We start from the raw sequence: 19390 nt of genomic DNA, 5'->3' as shown, positions 1-19390 counted from the left end.
CGTTACAACAGGATTCCACCAACATATAATTATCCATATAGTATTCTATGCTAAAATTTATAGATTTTATAATTCTAATTTACTTTATCTTTAGGTCTTAAAAAAAAACCCTACTATATTTCAGAATTTGCTTATGACAGGAAACAACAGTGCAAATCGCAGTCAATGTGTTAAATGTACTAGGTACATGTCTTTATCTTAAACAACAAAACAAAAACTAATATGCCTCCCAGATTTAGAAACACCTTTGGTGTTTGCCCAGATCACTTGCCTTCCATTTAGCTTACTTTTATTAGATAGAGTGTGCTGTAATAATGCGGCAGGGCAGCTCCCTGGGTATTGCACGGTTTCATATTTAGCAGGCTGCTAAGCAGTCTAGCGAGATCTTCTACTTATCTCAGTAAGGTCCAATGTACACAGCATGCTTTTTATAATGTGATACAATATTTAACTTTGAACCTTTAAGCCTGGATTACATTTATGTTGCACTTACCAGCAAATCAAGAGGCCTAACCATCCAATAGTTCCCATATTCTGGCTGAATGAGATAAGCTGTCAATGCTGTGATTTTTTGTTTTTAATGAACAGGTGGCTTATTGGTTTGTCCACCTGATCAATACTTTTAATTACTCAGATTTGATTCCTAGGAGTGGTGCCTTCTGTGTGGAGGTGGCATGTTCTCCCCCTGCAATGGACTGCCATCTTTTTGACATTTGTTTCCTGTCTTCCACCTGAAGGTACCTGTGCTAGGCTCCATCTCCTTGGGGAGCTTATAATGGATCTAACAAATTCTGAAAAACACAGTGGATCAAACTCAGTGTGTTTACATGCCTACACATAATCAGGTTAAGGTGAATGATCCAGTTAAGGCAGTAACCCGATTTCTTCATAACCCACGTCTACATGTGCAAGTAATCTACTGGAGTTCTCCTTTGGGAAAACATTTCAATGTCATTAAACTGTGCAAAAAAGAGCTAAAGATCATCATCAGCCACATGAATTTGGAAAAAAAGCATGACACGTGTGATAATTCTGTGTTTTATAAATAGGTTTTGTCAAATTGACACTTATTTATAGATGTCCATTACCAGATCGCATACGGCAAACTTTTATCAGCTTGGCTGTGCGATTGAGGCCTGCAAAGGACCTGGTATGTATGCTTCTTGCCTTACATCCAGTGCTTCTGGAATAATAACAACGGAGGTATTCTTACTTCAATAAGTCATACATTAGGTTACTTGTTACTGTAAAAAGCAACCGGACTGCGTTTACCATGTTACTTTTAACATGTTACCATACTGCTCTTGAGACTGTGTTACTGAACCTAGCACTGTCCATTCAGCTCATCAACATAACTTTAGCTATTTTTGAAATATTGAGACAGATTATTTCTGCCTGAAGACGGAATAATGTGATCACCCAAAAACATTTGCCTCTGAAAATGTATTTTGTGGATGCTTCCACTCATGGCTGCTGAAAAGGGTATGCAAAGCAAATACATGCGCTGGCTGACAGAGCACAACGGACATACGCAGACTACAAAGTCCTTAACAGTAATCCCCCTATGGGTTTTCATGGCCACAGAATCAGATCAAAATTTCTTACAGAAACCTTAAAAATATCTGTCCCTTTATCCTTTCTGGATCCATTTCTGATCTTTTACTGTCTTCACCTATTTCATCAACACTAGATAGTCTTGTTGACCACTATAACTCAGCCCTTCATTTAGCATTAGATAAAACAGCTCCTTTAAAACATAAGGAGGTTTCCTTTAAGCATTCAGCTCCTTGGTATAATTCAGAATTGCAATCTATGAAAGCAGCTGGCTGACATATTGAGAGAATGTCACGTAAGACTGGCCTCACCGTTAACATCCAGGCTTTGTCTGACCATCAAAGTGCTTACAGAGAAGCACTAACTGCAGCCAAGAACACCCATTATGGCAGAATAATAGAAAGTGGCCATGATAACCCAAGGGTTTTGTTCTCTGTAGTTAATAAACTACTCGAACCCGCATCTGGCCCAACTACCTCTTCTACTGAAGTCTGTGAGGAATTCCTCCACTTTTTCCGTAACAAAATTAAAGATCTAAATACATCATCTGTTTATATCTCTCCCTGTTTTCCCACTCCATCCAGCTCCTTCTCTAAGTTCTCACCAGTCACATCTGCGTTATTTAATAACCTGCTTTGTAAGATGAGGCCGACTACTTGTGTACTGGATCCCATCCCCAGCACACTACTTAAATCCTGCCTTCATGCCATAATCCCGACTGTTACAACAATAATAAACTCATCCCTTGACACTGGGTTTGTGCCGCTTACTTTTAAAGTCGCTTCTGTAACCCCAATGTTAAAAACATCTGGTCTTGATGCTGACAATCTTAACAATTTCCGGCCTATTTCCCACTTACCTTTCCTGTCAAAAGTTCTTGAGCATGTTGTAGCTTCCCAACTCACCAACTACTTAACTTCTAATAATTTGATGGAACCCTTTCAGTCTGGTTTCAGGGCGCAGCACAGCTGTGAAACTGCTCTGCTACGGGTAACCAATGATTTGCTTATGGCAGCAGACTCTGGACAAACCAGCATATTAATTCTGTTAGACCTCAGTGCAGCATTTGACACTGTCAGACATGAAGTTCTACTGTCCAGAATGGAGAACATGCTGGGTATCTCTGGCACTGCCCTCCAGTGGTTCAAGTCCTATCTGACTGATAGGCAAGAGTTTATTAGTCTTGGCAACAGCAGATCTAGCTCAGCGCCAGTCACACAAGGAGTTCCTCAGGGCTCTGTCCTCAGCCCTCTTCTCTTCTGTATTTATATGCTTCCCCTTGGCCATATTATCCGTAGCTATGGACTGGGTTATCATTTTTATGCAGATGATACTCAACTCTACTTCAATGTTAAAAGTGGAACTTCATCAGAGTTTTCTCAGCTCACAACCTGCCTTAGTGAAATTAAAACCTGGATGGAGTAGAACTCTTTAAAATTAAATTGCAACAAAACTGACCTCCTGCAAATTAGGACTAAAGTGCAACTTAATAAAATGAGCTCCTTCCCAGTCCAACTTGACAGTGATCTCATCAGACCTGCCTCTACTGTAAAGAATCTTGGTGTCATTTTTGATTCCTCCCTTTCTTATTCTGCCCACGTAAATCACATTAAGAAACTTTCTTACTTTCACCTCTGTAACATATCCTGTGTTCGCTCCTTCCTCTCCTTCTCTAATGCTGAGAAACTTGTCCATGCTTTTATCACATCCCGCATCGATTATTGTAATTCCCTACTGGCAGGTGCCCCTTCTAATCTTATATCACAGCTCCAGCTTATTCAAAACTCAGCTGCAAGAGTCCTTACTCGAACCAGCAGCGGCGAGCACATCACACCCATCCTGCTCCGTCTCCACTGGCTCCCTGTGTCTTACAGAATCGAATATAAAATCCTACTAATAACTTACAAAGCCTTAAATGACCTCGCACCAAACTACATCAGTGACCTTCTCCATCACTATGTGCCTGTCCGGTTGGAAAATGGATGGATGGATGGCTGGATTTTCTGAAAATTTAGATTAACTCCAACCAAAGGCTAACATAATTTAATTTGTGTATACTTTTTGTCTGACATATCAAACACACTCAAACTGTTTTGTATTCAATAGCGCTGGTGCCAGTTGTCTAGTAGCAGCAGGAGGTGTTGGCTGTCATGATGAACAGTAGGTAAATGCACATGCCTTTCATGACTGGTGTTGAATTACAAACTTCTTTCATTTGTTATGATTTTTCTTTTATTTTTTTCCAACCGTTATTCCAAGGGCCTACTAGCAGACTGCTTCAGCTTGAAGTAAACTGAGAAAAGCTTGAGGCTGGTGAAGCAAGACCCTTCTCCGTAATTAAAAAAAAAAAAAAAAAAGCACATCCTGCTAAAATCGGCAAAAAAATACAAATTTTACACCAAAAATAAAACTACCACTTACAGAAACAGATACATGGTTTTATCATTAAAAAGGTGGTTGAAAGTCAATTCTGTTGACTAGTTATAGAGGACACCAAATAAATTGAAAGTGAATATTGTAACTATTTCATTCCAAAGGAGGCTTTTCTGACAAATACATTTGCTTTCTCCCTCCAAAGCCAGTATGTGGACAGTTAACGTCAGAGTGTACGGCTGGCTGGCTATGCAAAACAAAAAAGGGGTTGGATTCGCTTAATATACCGTAACACAGTTTTACAGTTTCATTTAAAATGGCTGACAATAGTCCGTGCCAATCTGAACAGGCAGGCACCTCCAACCTGAAACTTCGTAAAAAAATTATGCTAAGATAGACGGATTGATGAAATCACCTCCTCAAACTCTGTATTGTGAAATTCTGTATCCACCTCGAGGCCTACTTCAGTTCTACAGAAATAGCACAGTATTTGAAAGGTAAAACCATTTGGATTTCATCATAAGAAAAATAGGAAAAAGGAAAAAAGTGGAGACTTGAGAGTAAAAACTGCTGCAGTGTGAGAAACGTAAAAGATTAACAAGCACCTCTGCACTTCTGGTTTGGCAGCTCATCATGGTTTTGTTTCGTTTACCTGCTTTTTACTCTTAAGTGTGTAGGAGTTGCCAGTACCAAGGGATGCAAGGCAGAAATCGGTTCTGGGTAGGATAACACACCATAACACACTTAATCCAACTCAAGGTCAGGAAGACAGCGCTGTGCACAAGGCTGCAACTCACACTGGACTGGGTGTGAGTCCAATGCAGGGTCCACTCACACACAAACACACGTGGCCAGATAACCTAACAAACATGTCTTTGGAGTGTGGGAAGAAAACCCATGCAGAAAGACAGAGAACGTGCAAACTCCACATGGACAATGACCAGGCATGGGATCTGAACACATCTATGTACTGCACGACTCTGTAAACCACATAAACACCTGTTACCCAAAGAATATGTTTGCTTTATGAACAAAATACATCCATGTTAATTAAAAATGGTGTCTGTATGTCCATCTTTTAACTTATATCCTGGGGCATGCCACTCTCTCCGTGGAGAACACGGAATTAACTAACTGGATGGGCACAAGTCTATCTCACGGACACACTAACACTTTCCCTAAAGAGGGCAAATTTAAAGTTACCAATTAACTTAACCAATACATCTTTAGGATATCAGACAAATACCAGAACATCTGAAGAAAAAAACCCACAGTAGGGGCGTGGAGTGAGTATATAATACTGTACTGTATATATTACACTGCAGAGAGTCAACTGGTGGAATAAAGAAAAAAGTTGTAGTAAGTGAAAACCCATCTCTCAAACTGCACGTGGAAGCACATTTGCCTTGTTGGGAAGATGTATTCAAATAATCTGGGGAACATGTTAAAGAAAAACAAACAAAAACATTTTTAATAGGGGGATAAAAATCATAGTTCCTATCCTGTGAATTCCCATTTATTTACCAACAATGTCAATAACACTTAAAATTGGACCTGATCTATTCAAAGTGAAGTTACTGCTGTCAGTAAGTGGTAAAGAAGATGATACAGTTCCCATCACCACATATAATTTGCTTAGTTATGTCTGTGGGCACACTATCCTCCCTCGTGAGTATTTATTATTATAAATGTAAGATACCACTGAAAGAGAAAATGAAGATATTTCTTCTAAAGAACTAGAGGGTTCTGCCCTCTGCTTGCTTCGCTCGCCAACCCCCATGCCTGCACTACGCACTACCCTCTTTGCGGTTCTGCCGCTCACGTACAGGGATGCGGATGTACAATTTAAACAGATTTTTATTTTCATGTTGTTACATATGCATCAACGCAACGTAAAAATGCCTGTGATTGAATTTCATTTCTTTCTCTCTATTAAATAAAATGACTTTTTCAAATGTTTGGCTCCGAGATTTGTTAATCGTCTTCGCAAAAGCTATTCTAACCAGAAACGGTTAACGTTATAATACGAATGGCATATCAAGATCTCCTTTGTTGTCTGATGTTATCCGCGGAAGATGTACTACATTACCTTTCTTAGAAACATCCTTCTTTCTACAGTAATTCGTGCGGAGGAATACCAGACAGTGTTAACAGTTGTATATAGTCTTCATTATATTGTAAGTTGATGTTTTCATCTTCTGCACGATCACCACTAACTGTTTCACCCTAGTCTATTGATATGCATTTAACCAATTTGCCGTGTAACCGTTTGATATTTTTGGCGTTAATTCGTTTGACTTCGTTTCTTGGTGCTAGGATTACACATGTACTCATTGTGGAAGCCGGCCCAGACACAGACAGACGGACACGTTGACGTCACCCACAACACGTTTATTTGCAGTCATATTTACACAAGTGCACCTCAAAACCCCCAAAAGTCCCCAAAGTCCAGGCCAACCTCAAATGCCTTTCTCTTCAGGCTGCCTCTTCTCCTCTCCTCACCCGACTCTCACTCTCGAATGGAGGGAGGCGGCCCCTTTTATCATCACCCAGATGTGCTCCAGGTGCTTCCCAGCAATCTTCCACCGGCACTCCCCAGTGTGCCGGGAAGTGCCAGCTGTGCACCTGGAAGCACTCCGGGTGTCCCCGCTTCTGTTCCCCCCAGCACTTCCGGGTGTGGCAGAAGTGCTGAGGTCCAGGGCTCCAAAAGCATTGGGGCGCCCCCTGGCGGTGACCACAGGCCCCTACAGGGTTGAGCTTCAAAGCTCTGTACCCGTGGTCCCCATAGGTACTAGGGTGGTCGCCCCCACGTGGTCTGGGGAAGGCGCAAGCCCTCTTCCGGTCCTCTGGGGCGTCCCGGCCAGGTCGCCCCCCCCAGCCACCTGCGACATCATTTTAACTGTTGATAACCCTTTGTGATGAAATTCTTCAATAAGATTTGGACATAATACATCTTCCTAAATTGGGAACTTAAAGTGAGGAAAACATTAAAATGTGTAAGAGCTGAGAGCGCAGGAAGTGTGTCTGTCAAAAGCATTCACAAGACTGAGAGGTGGGATTACCGCAGTCTTGTTTGAAAATGTTTGAGAGGAGAGCTTGACTCAAAAAATCTCAAGGCAAAAGTCTCGTCTCGCGGGACCTGAAAAAATCTCTCTTCCAAAAAGTCTCGTTGCGTCAAAGGATTTTTTAATATAATAGAGATATATCGGTAGAAAACTTCAAAGCAGTAACATTGACCTAAAATGAATACCTTATTGTGCAACCCCAATTGCAAAAAAAATTGGGACACTGTGTAAAATGTAAATAAAAACTGAATACAATGATTTGAAATATCTCATAAACCCATATTTTATTCACAGTAGAACGTAGAAAACATATCAAATGTTGAAAGTGAGACATTTTACAGTTTCATGAAAAATATTATTTCATTTTGAATTTAATGGCAACAACATGTCTCAAAAAATATGGGACGGGGCAACAAAAGGCTGTAAACGTATGTGTACTAAAAAGAAACAGCTGGAGGAACATTTTGCAGCAGGTCAGGGACAAGATGGGGTATACAATGAGCATCTCAGTGAGGCAGAGTCTCTCATAAGTAAAGATGTGCAGAGGTTCACCAAGCTGCAAAAAATCTACATCTTACACATTGTGGAATAACTGCAGAGTACTGTTCCTCAAAGCAAAGTTACAAAGATACAATATCATCAAAAGATTCTAATAATCTGGGGAAATCTCTGTGCACAACGGACAAGGCCGAAGATCAGTATTAGATGCCCATGATCTTCAGGCCCTCAGGCGGCACTGCATTATAAACAGGCCTGATTCTGTCATAGAAATCACTGTATGGACTCAGGAGCACTTCCAGAAATCACTGTCTGTGAACGCAGTTCACCATGCCATCCTCAAATCCAGATTAAAGTTCTATCGTGCAAAGGAGAAGCCATATGTGAACATGATCCAGAAACACCACCGTCTTCTCTGGGCCAAAGTTCATTTAAAATGGCCTGAGGCAAAGTGGAAAACTGTGAAGTGAGCCGACAAATCAAAATTTAAAATTCTTTTTGGACGACACATCCTCTAGACTAAAGAGAAGACGGACCACCTGGCTTGTTATCAGCACTCAGTTCAAAGGCCTGCATCTCTGATTATATGGGGGTGCATTACTGCCTATGGAATTGGCAGCTTGCACATCTGGAAAGGCACCATTAATGTTGAAAGGTATATACAGGTCTTAGAGCAACATACGCTCCCATCCAGATGATGTCCTTTTTGGTGAAGGCTTTGCATATTCCAGGAAGACAATGTTAAACCACATACTGCATCTTATTACAACAGCATGGCTTCGTAGTAGAAGAGTCCAAGTGTTGAACTGGCCTGCCTGCAGTCCAGACCTTACACCAACTGAAAACATTTGACGCACCATGAAACAAAAAATACGACAAAGACGACCCAGGACTGTCGAGCAGCTAGAATCCCATATCAGACAAGAACAGGACAACATTCCTCTCCCAAAAGTCCACCAACTGGTCTCCTCGGTTCCCAGACATTTACGGAGTGTTGTTAAAACAAGAGCGGATGCTACACAATGGCAAACATGGCCCTGTCCCAGCTTTTTTTGAGATGTGTTGCTGCCATCAAATTCAAAAAGACCTTATTCTTTTTTTTCTTAAAATGGTACATTTTCTCAGTTTAAACATTTGATATGTTTTCTATATTCTATTGTGAATAAATACGAGTTTATGAGATTTGTAAGTCATTGCATTCTGCTTTTATGTACATTGTACACTGCATCCCAGCTTTTTTGTAATTGGGGTTATATCTGAAAACTAAAGCAGAAAATGCTTTAGAAAAGCAGAAGATGTTGCTCCTTCTCTCTGCAAGCTGAATTAAAGACAAATAAGGGTTAGAGGCTACTGGGAATGTCTATAAGATTTACTATTAACAGACCAAAGTGAGAATAACAAAACGCTCACAAGACCAGTGTCTGTCTGGGAACTGTCCTCTCTAATTGTTTTCCCCCTTCATATGAATGTATGGTCAATCAAAGAGACTGCAAATGGCAACCCTGCTCCTTCATCTCAGTACACCAAAGCTTAGATAATGAGAGCAATGAAACAACCAAGAACAACACATGATACGCCAGAAAGAGCAGAAGTGTGTCATTTTCAAAATGCTTAAAGAATAAGGGAGTTCTGTCAGTTGCAAAAGGTCAGCCAGGGTGGCAGAACAAGTTACTACAGCACTGGCACAAGAAGCTACTCACTGAAAATTCAAGAAATTAACTTTTTTTTTTTTTTAATTAGATTTTGCTAATGATATGTGATTGGTATGTACTTAACAGAACAAGATACACAAGACAGAAAGATATGGAAGACGATAATCTGCTGTGGCGACTCCTAACAGGAGCAGCCGAAAGAAGAAGAAGATGTGATAGGTATGTACTGCTTTTTAGTCTTTTAACATAAAAGTAAAAGCTCACAATAACATCCCAACTGACTTTTTAAAGAGTGAACTAATGCCACGTAAAAGCCTTTTTTTTAATCAATATCAACAACACAAAACCGCAAATATTACTCAAATTTCTATTTTTCTGTTTCACTGCTTCACTAATCATTCAATACAAACATGAAAGTTTCAGATTCCAATTGTGGACATTTTGAATTCAGATGAAAACATTTTTTGGAACAGGATTTACACCAGTACACAAACTGAATGTATCTCTTATGTTAGAGCGAGTATGCATACCACTTTAATTCACTGGTGCCTTCTTTTAATTTATGAGTGTTGTGTTGTTCATAAATGATCATAAATAAGGTGACATGCAAACTTGATTATACATGTTGTTATACTCTGTGCTGCACTGCTCCCGATTCCACTGCTCAGTGATCTTATTGCTCATCTGCTCTCATGCAACCATCGGTCCATTATTACTTAGGTACACATAACACATTTTGCCCTTTTTATTTTTGTATTTTATCTTTCTGCTTTCAGCTGGATTTTTGTGTGCATGAAAAAGCATTTTGTGATACAGTTATTAACTATATATATATATATATATATATATATATATATATATATATATATATATCCATCCATCCATTTTCCAATCCGCTGAATCCGAACACAGGGTCATGGGGGTCTGCTGGAGCCAATCCCAGCCAACACAGGGCACAGGGCCACCTAACCTGCATGTCTTTGGACTGTGGGAGGAAACCGGAGCGCCCGGAGGAAACCCACGCAGACACGGGGAGAACATGCAAACTCCACGCAGAGTGGACCCGGGAAGCAAACCCGGGTCTCCTAACTGCGAGGCAGAAGCGCTACCACTGCGCCACCTATATATATATATATATATATATATATATATATATATATATATATATATACACACACACACACACACGCACACACACACACACACACACATAAGGAACAAATAACTAAATGATTTACAGTGCATTAAAAATGTCCATTTTAGGGCTCCATAAGGCACCACAGTGGGTAGTAAGGTTGGCTCAGAGCATTAATGGTATGCAGCTCCCCTCTTTCCAGGACATATATAACATGTACTGCCTTAAAAAAAAAAAAAACACAGTCTGATTAAAGGCGTCAGCCACTTTGCACAGACGCTTTTCTTCCGCCACCACTCTGGATTATAAGCATTCCCACTGGTGCATTCAAGGACAGTTTTATCCAGCGATCATAAGGTGACTCAGCTGCCACCCATACTGACAACTGCACAAGTGTACCTGATGCGTATGCTTATATCACCGGACGTTGTAGTTGATGCATGGTGTTAAATTTATTGCCTGCTGTTTAAATAACACTTGCAAGTATGAAACTCATTGCACTGTGTGCACACAGAACAATAAACTTTTACCTTTTTCATATTCAAATTGCACAATTGCTTCAGAGTGACCACCTAGCCTAACCTGTAGCTCTCCAACAACCCCAACGTGGATGTCGGTGGAAGCCCACATGGACAAAGAGCAGGCTTATAAATCCAACAGAGACAGTCAAGGGGTCACAAACTGAACGTAGACTCCTCTAGCTGTAAGGCACTATGCCACTGATCTTTCACATCTTTTTTTAAATATTTAAAATTTTTTAAATATTTTAATATCAAACAATGTTAACAGCATGCACACACACAAGGCACTTAAAAAAATAAACCAGAATGCAATACAGCTTCCAGCTTGTAAGTGCGAGTACAATTAAAACACTAGCGTAAGGAAAAACAGGATGGCATTGACAGACATTTGAGGGCACTTGGAATATATCTGACAACAAGCGACACCACATTGAAGAAACAGATGCATCAAGTAAAGTGTCTTGGGAAGAGTTAAAGCTAAAAAGAACAGAAAGAAAACAGGGTTGCCCTGCCTCAAGGGACCACAAAGATAAACCTAGGAAGAAGATATGGGCCAGAAAACGTCATAGAAGAAATAAGGTTTAGAAAATATAAAAGTACTCTATTACACATTGTCCTAAAGTGATATCCCAGCACATACATTCTACAAAGTTGTACTCTAAAGTAAGGGTCCAATGTGTGTGAGAAATGGCATATTGAACTGATGACAGGTATCTCCTCCTCAAAATATTTTTATGAACTCAAAGTGCACATAACTAGCGATGGCGCCTTCGATCAGAATGACAACTGTGCCAGTGGGGTATTAGTTTGAGAATGCGATTATCTGGAATGCACAGGTGTCTGCATTGTCTCAGTGTGCAAATCGAGTGAGCAATAGCCCCAAGGGAGATGCAAAACTCTCCACTAAAAGAGACACACCAACAGTCCTGGGTTTCTGGAACAAATGCGAGGCCAGAAATGGTGAGCATTCAACAGCACCGGTCAATGAATATGGGTCCCACTGGCCCAAATGTGGATGTGCTCTCGGCAGTCCATGGAGGGCATAACATTCCCGTAGATGGCGCAAAGCACTGACGTTTGAAATGGCCACTGGTCCACCCGTGGTTGTGTTTGTTTGGGCTTCCTACATACTTTCCAACAGGGTGGGAGGGTTCATTTTTTAGGCTAACCGCCTAACCCAACAAGCACCCACAGTTCATTCCCTCCTAAAAACCACATACTTGACTGTATTTGTGGCACACTTCAGCAGCAGTGCAAACCTCCCAGTGTCTGCACGATCAAGTCGTGTTAGGTTATTGCCTTTCTAAGACACATCCCATGTGGTGTCTAGTAGCATTTGTGAGTGTAATGGATATGCAAACTTAATTATTTGCATACCTGGTCATGCTGATCTCCTATGCTGGTTTCCAGGCAAACAAAGCCTCTGTCTCTGTTGCAATGCATTCCCGCCTTGTCCCCATTGTTGCCAACCCCTGCAGCCCTGAAAAGGACTCAATGGATTTGATGATGGAAAGATAAACTTTGTGCATATAAAAAAGTGTCTGAAAGCACACAGTGGGTGCAATCTAAAATTATGCTTTTCCACACAATTGAACTTTGTGACGTTAAACACAATGCTTTTTCAACTTACTGTAAATACAAACATCAATTTAAGTAGCTGACTTTTATGTTTATGTGTACATACAAAACCATCCACTTTATTCACATTCTAATCCCATTCAGGAAGCTTGAACGTATCCTGACTTTAAATGGTGCAAGGACAGAAAAAAGTTCACAATAGGAGTATGTATATATTATATTAAATTATATATGCCAAGCATTATGTTGACTCACTAAGGTGTAATATAGAAATACATTTGAAAAACATTTGGTGCCCTTTGTGCTTTGGAAGTAGAATCTGTCTACGCATATCTAGGTTCCTTCTGGAATTGCTTTACATAAAAGAGAAGACACTACTGCAAACAATAGCAAACTCCAGAGAACAGTAACAGAATTATTAGGCAACTTAAAAATCATTATATCTACAGTATACGTTATGCTCCTAAAATTATTCTTTCCACTTTATTCAGTAACACAAAATGAACTATTTTCTTCGTTGTGTGGCAACACGCTATAATCAGTGCTTGCTCCCAACCTCTCTCTCATCCCTGATAGAAAGCTTTTAAACTAGCATATAAAACTCATGCACTCCAAAATAATGACTGCTATACAGGCCACATATAAAATAAATAATTTTATTCTGCATATGTGAGTTGAGTGTTTGAGTGGCACAGTGGTTACAGTCACTGCTTAACAGATCCAACAAGCAAGGTGCCAGTCCTATGCCTGGCTATTGACCATGTGGAGTTCGTGCGCTCTCCTATGTCTGCGTGGGTTTTCCTTCAACAACCCCAAAGAGATGAAGCAAACGTTAACTAGCAGCTCTAAACTGCCCCAAGGGTGTGTGTACATTAGTGAGCACTGCAATGGACTGGAACCTGTCTAAGGATGTCAAAGCTGCCAGGATAGGCTCCACACCCCAACCCCCTACACTTGCTTAAGCAGGTTTGAGAATGTTATATGTGAATGCTAGGCAACACAGTGGCACATTAATTAGCGCTGCCACCTCAAGGATCCAGCATTCTTAGTTCAAACCTTTTGCCAGGTTATTGCGTGTTCTCCCTGTGTACCATGCTACCTTCACTTCAGAACTAGTCATCCACCTGAAGTTAAATATGTTTAGACGTGGCCAGTACGTCAATGGGAAAACTATTTAGGAAAAGCTTAGGTTGCTGCTTGAAAAGGTGTTAGTGAAGCCATCACGTGGCACTTACCCAGTGGTAGGCGTGTGGATCCCAATGCTCCAGTGCAGTCAGAATGCCTCTCACCTTACACTCCTAATCGTAACCTTAAATCTTCAAATGAGTGTCTGCTTATAATCCCAACAGCTAAACTTAAAAGAAGTGGTGAGGCAGCTTTCTGTTGTTATGCACCTAAAATCTGGAATAGCAATAGAAATTCACCAGGCTAATACAGTGGAGCACTTTAAAAAAAACTGCTTCATTTTGGCGTAATCCTGATGATCTGTATATTCATTTAATTATCATTATCATTCGTGGTGGCTCCGAAATCTGTACTAACCCCTACTCTCTCCGATGTTCTTTCTCCGTTTATCTGTGGTGGCGATCTGTGCCACCACCACCTAATCAAAGCACCGTGATGACCCTACACTGATGGATTAAAGGCCAGAGGTCCACATGACCGTCATCATCAAGTTCTTCCATGAGAGCCGTAAATACCATGAGGACTGATTGAGGTCATTTATGTTAGGTAGAATGCCTAGAGGGGGCTGGGTGGTCTCGTGGCCTCGGAACCCCTGCAGAGTTTGTTTTTTTTTTCCTCTAGCCATCTGGAGTTTTTTTGTTTGTTTGTTTTGTCTGTCCTCCCTGGCCACTGGACCTTACTTTTATTCTATGTTAATTAATATTGCTAAACTTTATTTTCTTATTTATTTTGTCTTTTTTATCTTTCTTCATCATGTAAAGCACTTTGAGCTACATCATTTGTATGAAAATGTGTTATATAAATAAATGTTGTTGCAATGACAGGGACACTGTGCTGTAAACATGGTCTGGTCCTTCAGATATGATATAAAACCCGAGGTCCTGACTCTCTGTAGTCACAAAAGATTCCTGTGCATGTTTCAAAAGGAGTAGGGTGTACCCTGATGTCCTGGCTAAACTGTCCCCCACTTTATCCACGGTCTCTGCTTCTCTCTCTCTCTCACTCCTTCACCACCTAACAGCTAATGTGTGGTGAGAGTACTGGCACAAAAATGCCTGCTGCCATCTGGGTGAATGCTACATGTTGGTGGTTGTTGAGGTGACACCCCAATATGTAAAGCGCATTGAGAACGTTAGAAAAGAGCTACATAAATGTAAATTATTATTATTATTACTTTTCCTCTGCTTTACTCTGGCCTTTCTCCCTCATCCCAAGGATGTATATGTTGTTACTCATTGATTCTGGACTAGCACCCCATGCTACCAGGATAGACTTCCACAATGAGTGCGCCTGAACTGGATTACTTTAATTAAACTAATTTTAATAATCTCATTTTATTATTAAGTGGAGAACATCATGAGTTTTATGAATGCTGAAGAGCTACATATTTAAATACTGAATTAGTACACCATTTTACCCTAAAGGTTTTGACTCAATTATCTGCCTCATGGATATTAAATGTTAAAACTTTAAACATTACGCAAGAACAATTCACAAGATTTATGATATTACAAAAAATAATGTATTTATCTTTGGCCTTCCTAATAAAGTTTTTCTTAACTACAGAATACTTTCTAAATTAATCAAATAAAATGAGCAAAATACAGCCTTGTATTCCCTAACTTAAAATAGTTATCATGCAGACCATACGTGCACAATGTGCTAAACAGTAAGGGTGGTTTTAAGATAAAAAAAAAAAATCTGTACGGAGCTTTTATTTTAATTACGATACAGCAAGTCTCTCATCTATGTTCAATACTGAATCCGCTTATCCACTGCAGTAACACCAACTCAAATTTCGACATACTCATTGCACCGTGAATCGTCAGACCCTCCGACACATACCTCTTTAGGATACTGAGGAAAAAGCCACACAGGATGGCAACACTAACCACTGCGCCCTCATGCCGATCAAGCCAACCTACTTAATAATACAACCGCAGCAGAGATTACGGCAGTGATTATGTTTCGCTCACTGTACTCCTGGGAGAATTCTAACTCACACACATCAAACACCGTTTCCAGATCGTAATAAACACACAGACAGGCAGTTCAGAAATCGTTCCACATCCGTTCTCCTGACGTTGAAGTTCACTGCAACTCTTCTGTGTTATTGCACACCTGGCTGAAGCGGAACAATGATTTATTAACGACACTTATCCGGTGCACCGACTTTTACATACGACAGTCACATGCGAAACTTGAATTGCTGGTCGCAAATAATAAGCCATATTTACCAAAAAGCGCAACACGAACTTTTGTCTGCAAACAAATCGGCCTCCCCTTTACGCAGCTTTCTACGCTTACAACAAATACACTCGGCCGACAAAAATAGAGACATCTTTAAAGGCGCCGGGATCCCTCAAGTCGCCAAAATAGTGAGAAGCAGCAGGCAGCTCTGTCAGATCTCGGCCGCCGTCCCGTAGTGGCTCAGCCGCTGGAGTGCGATTCACACTCATTGTTAGTCTTAAGTGTGTGACGACCACCCCGGTCCCGACCGATTGCCTTCTTTGAGTATATTTAAGTGAGACAACTGGTGTGTGAGTGCGCTAGGGCTCAGGGTATTGTTGTGTTAAACTGCTGTATAAATGCAATTTAACTGTCGGGTCGGCGGCCCTCTTTCCCGATGTCGCCATTTTAACCAGTACAATTGTCGAGTTTAATTAGAAAATATAAATAAATGACTACTCACGGTAGATAATAACTTTTCAATAAGATACTAACGTGCGATATATGGTAAAGTATTGTAAACAAAATAGAGCATAAAAGAGCACGCTTACCTTGAAACAGCAGTAGATTTAAAAAAAGCATAGATGATGGAGAACAATTAGGATTAAATAAAATATCGTAATCCATAGATCCGGACTGTAATCAGTGTCACTCGAAAAAGAGAGCCTTGAAAACCCTCCTATCCCCACCCCCCCCCCATCTCCACACGCTCAAACCTGGGTCTGATGTATTACCCCCCTCCTCCTACAACTACTTCACCACCACTAACACCCCCCGGCCTCTAAAAATAAATAAATAATAAACAGTAGTGTCCTTCCTGGATATATACAGGGAGGGCAATATGCTAGAAAAGCGAGCCCCTTAATCGCGTTTATTTCGAACGTGTTTAGGGGGAGTGAATCTGAGCTGGAAGAGAAGGGAAAAGAAAATACGCCGAACCCATGAGCACGTGACTATGCACGTCACTACTCTCCCGCAGAGCGGCTCGCTGACCGCCTCGTCAATAGCTTTGGCCAGATGAAGCTCTAGAAAAGTCACCGTCGCCTGAATACTGCGCCTGGCACCGTGTGCCACAGGCATGTGTAAGAGAAAGTCACTGATTACTTCCGCTAGTCACATACATACATACAGTTCGCAGGTCATGCTCACACGCGCCTGTCACGTACGTTATTGCAAAATTTCGTGTTTTCCTTTCCTGCAATGTTTGAAGTGATCGTTATATCCTTTGACAGAAGTGATTCCCGACTCTCAAGCTAACTCACGAAGAATTATTGAGATTTTTTTCTCCTTACTTCTATTTAAAATTTTGTCAATATAGGACCATTTGCTTGCCCAAAATGCACTTAAAGGGAGTGATTGCTTAGTGAAGTTTAATAACCGTCATGCGTGTTTATTAAAATATGTAAATAGTGTTCATTTGTTTTGTTTTTTCCAACAGTATTTATGCAAAAATATATTAACGGGGATAAGATTTAAAAGTAAATATGCAGGGCACATGCGCTTAATGATCCTTCTCTGGTTTAGTATACCTCATTGGTTAATTAATATTTGTGTAGTTTAATAAAACAGTTCGGAACTTGTAACTCGTATGTATAATAAATGAAGGGTGCAGGAAAACCGAGGGTCTGTCTTTCCTTTATGGTTTTCTTCATCTGTCAAGGGTGTTGTATTTATTATAAAACTCAAAAGTGTTTAGTCGTTCGTCGGCTGAGTTTCTCGTATTCAGTGCGGTTTATAGAGTTTCCCTCTATTTCTTTGCTACTTCGTTGTGGGAACAAGCCACTTAATAGCAATCAAACAAGGGCTTTCCTTCAAGCTGTAGCCACGCCCCTGGGAATTCCCTGTGACGTTTCACAAAGAGGAGGCGATCGCTTGGAGGTAAAACTGATTTACAGTATTCTCCTGAGACAGTGTAGCTTTCAGACCTAAATATATACACATAGACACGTGACTTGCAGCTGACACTGACTACTTATGGTCTGAATAGTGTGTTGGCGCCAGGAATAAAGGCATTTTAATAACAGTCTGAAAGCAAATTGGTATTTTTCTGTAGAAAACTTTATAACCATAATTTATAATATAATAATTTATAACCAAGCCTATTTATCGATCTGATCAATTACTTGTAGCGCAGATTCATATATATGTCACTGCAGTAAACGCTGTAACAGTTATACATTTCTTACATAAAAATAATCGTTATTATATACATCATTTACTTTCTACACCTACTTATTTTGATGGACGCGGGGGAGCGAAGCTTGTCTCGGCTACGCAGAACGCACGTCAGGAGGACTGCCGAGATATCGTTGGGCACATTCCCGCACACACACGCACCTCCATGGGACTAATTTAGAGTCGCCAGTGAGCCTCGCCCGCAGGTTTTTGGAATGCGATAGGAAGCCTCATGCGCCCGCCCGGAGCATGTGCAAACTCCGTATATCCTGGAGCTGTGAAGCAGCAGCTATAACCACTGCGCCAACAAATGTTAAAATTTAAGTTTACCATAGCAAATACAATATTACAAAATAATGTTGATCATTGGAAACATTATAAGCGAGAGCAGTATGCGTTCTTAATCAAGTTAACTTGAATAATCGATCAATTTAGGTATGTATTACGTACAACTTGCCTATTCACTATCTACATGGTGTTTGAACGTTTTCCCTGGGTTCAAATGTTTTTTCATTTGCCTACCCCAATTTTATTTCACATCACAAACATTATCATGTCATGCTGACTGGCGACTAGGCCAGACCTGAGTTGGTTCCTGCCTCACGCCCTGAGCCTATATAGACGAATTTTGCTTCAGTTCACTGTGAACAAAGATATTAACTTTAAGTTATGTTTGAAGACGTTTGTTTTCAAATTTAAACTGGTATGTTGCTCCATCAAGCGGTAGAAGGAGGTTATAACAGGCAGTCGATAATCGTCTATCCATGTACTTCGCTATGGAGTCTTGCTAATGAATGAAAAGGAGTATGAAATGGGGGCTAATCAGTATTAAAGGAAGTTACAGATTAAGGGAAAAAATATAAAACTCTGAACATGGCTGACATAATAACCAAGTGGACGCCATTTCACACCACCCAAACACCATGTAAAAATGATGTTTCTGAAAACTCAGCATCTGATCACATACATACTGGTGACAGAAGCTAGTAATTATAATCAAAGATTTGCAGGGTTTAGGGGTTGAGAATAATAATAACAATTCTTTACATTTATATAGTGCTTTTTAAAGGGACATATTGTATATCATAATATTTGCATAATACTCACCTTTATGGAAGGTTAGTATAAAATACCTAAAAAGAATAATTTTAAGACCTATTTGGTGTTTTTCAAAAAACAAAAAAGTAAAACAGCTGAATTTTGGAAAAAATGCCTTGTGGTCAGATGAGTGCAAGAGTAAGCTTATAGCCAAAGTTCAAAGTGATTTGTGTGGAATAAATTTAATACAGTCCACACCCCAAGAAACACGATAACTGTTAGTGACTCCGGAGATGCTTCAGCAGAGATTAGCTTAATTATTAAAGCTGAAGGAAAAAAAAGAAAGACAATGGCACAAAGCATTGCAAAGACTTTACTTCAGTTTGC

The 19390-nt window shown here is 40.3% G+C and overlaps 1 protein-coding gene across 1 annotated transcript in view; it reads right to left on the bottom strand.

Moving 5' to 3' along the window:
• The window catches only part of zhx3b (zinc fingers and homeoboxes 3b), a 59890-nt gene extending 43114 nt beyond the window's left edge, over positions 1–16776 (bottom strand). The window contains exon 1 of the mRNA XM_051932818.1: positions 16342–16776. The gene's annotated coding sequence lies outside the window, so the exon portion shown is untranslated. The remainder of the gene's footprint in view (positions 1–16341) is intronic.
• Positions 16777–19390: the final 2614 nt, after the last annotated feature.

The sequence above is a fragment of the Erpetoichthys calabaricus genome, chromosome 10, assembly GCF_900747795.2.
Source record: "Erpetoichthys calabaricus chromosome 10, fErpCal1.3, whole genome shotgun sequence".
In the NCBI taxonomy this organism is placed as follows: Eukaryota; Metazoa; Chordata; class Cladistia; order Polypteriformes; family Polypteridae; genus Erpetoichthys; species Erpetoichthys calabaricus.
This window is presented reverse-complemented; position numbering and strand designations above follow the sequence as displayed.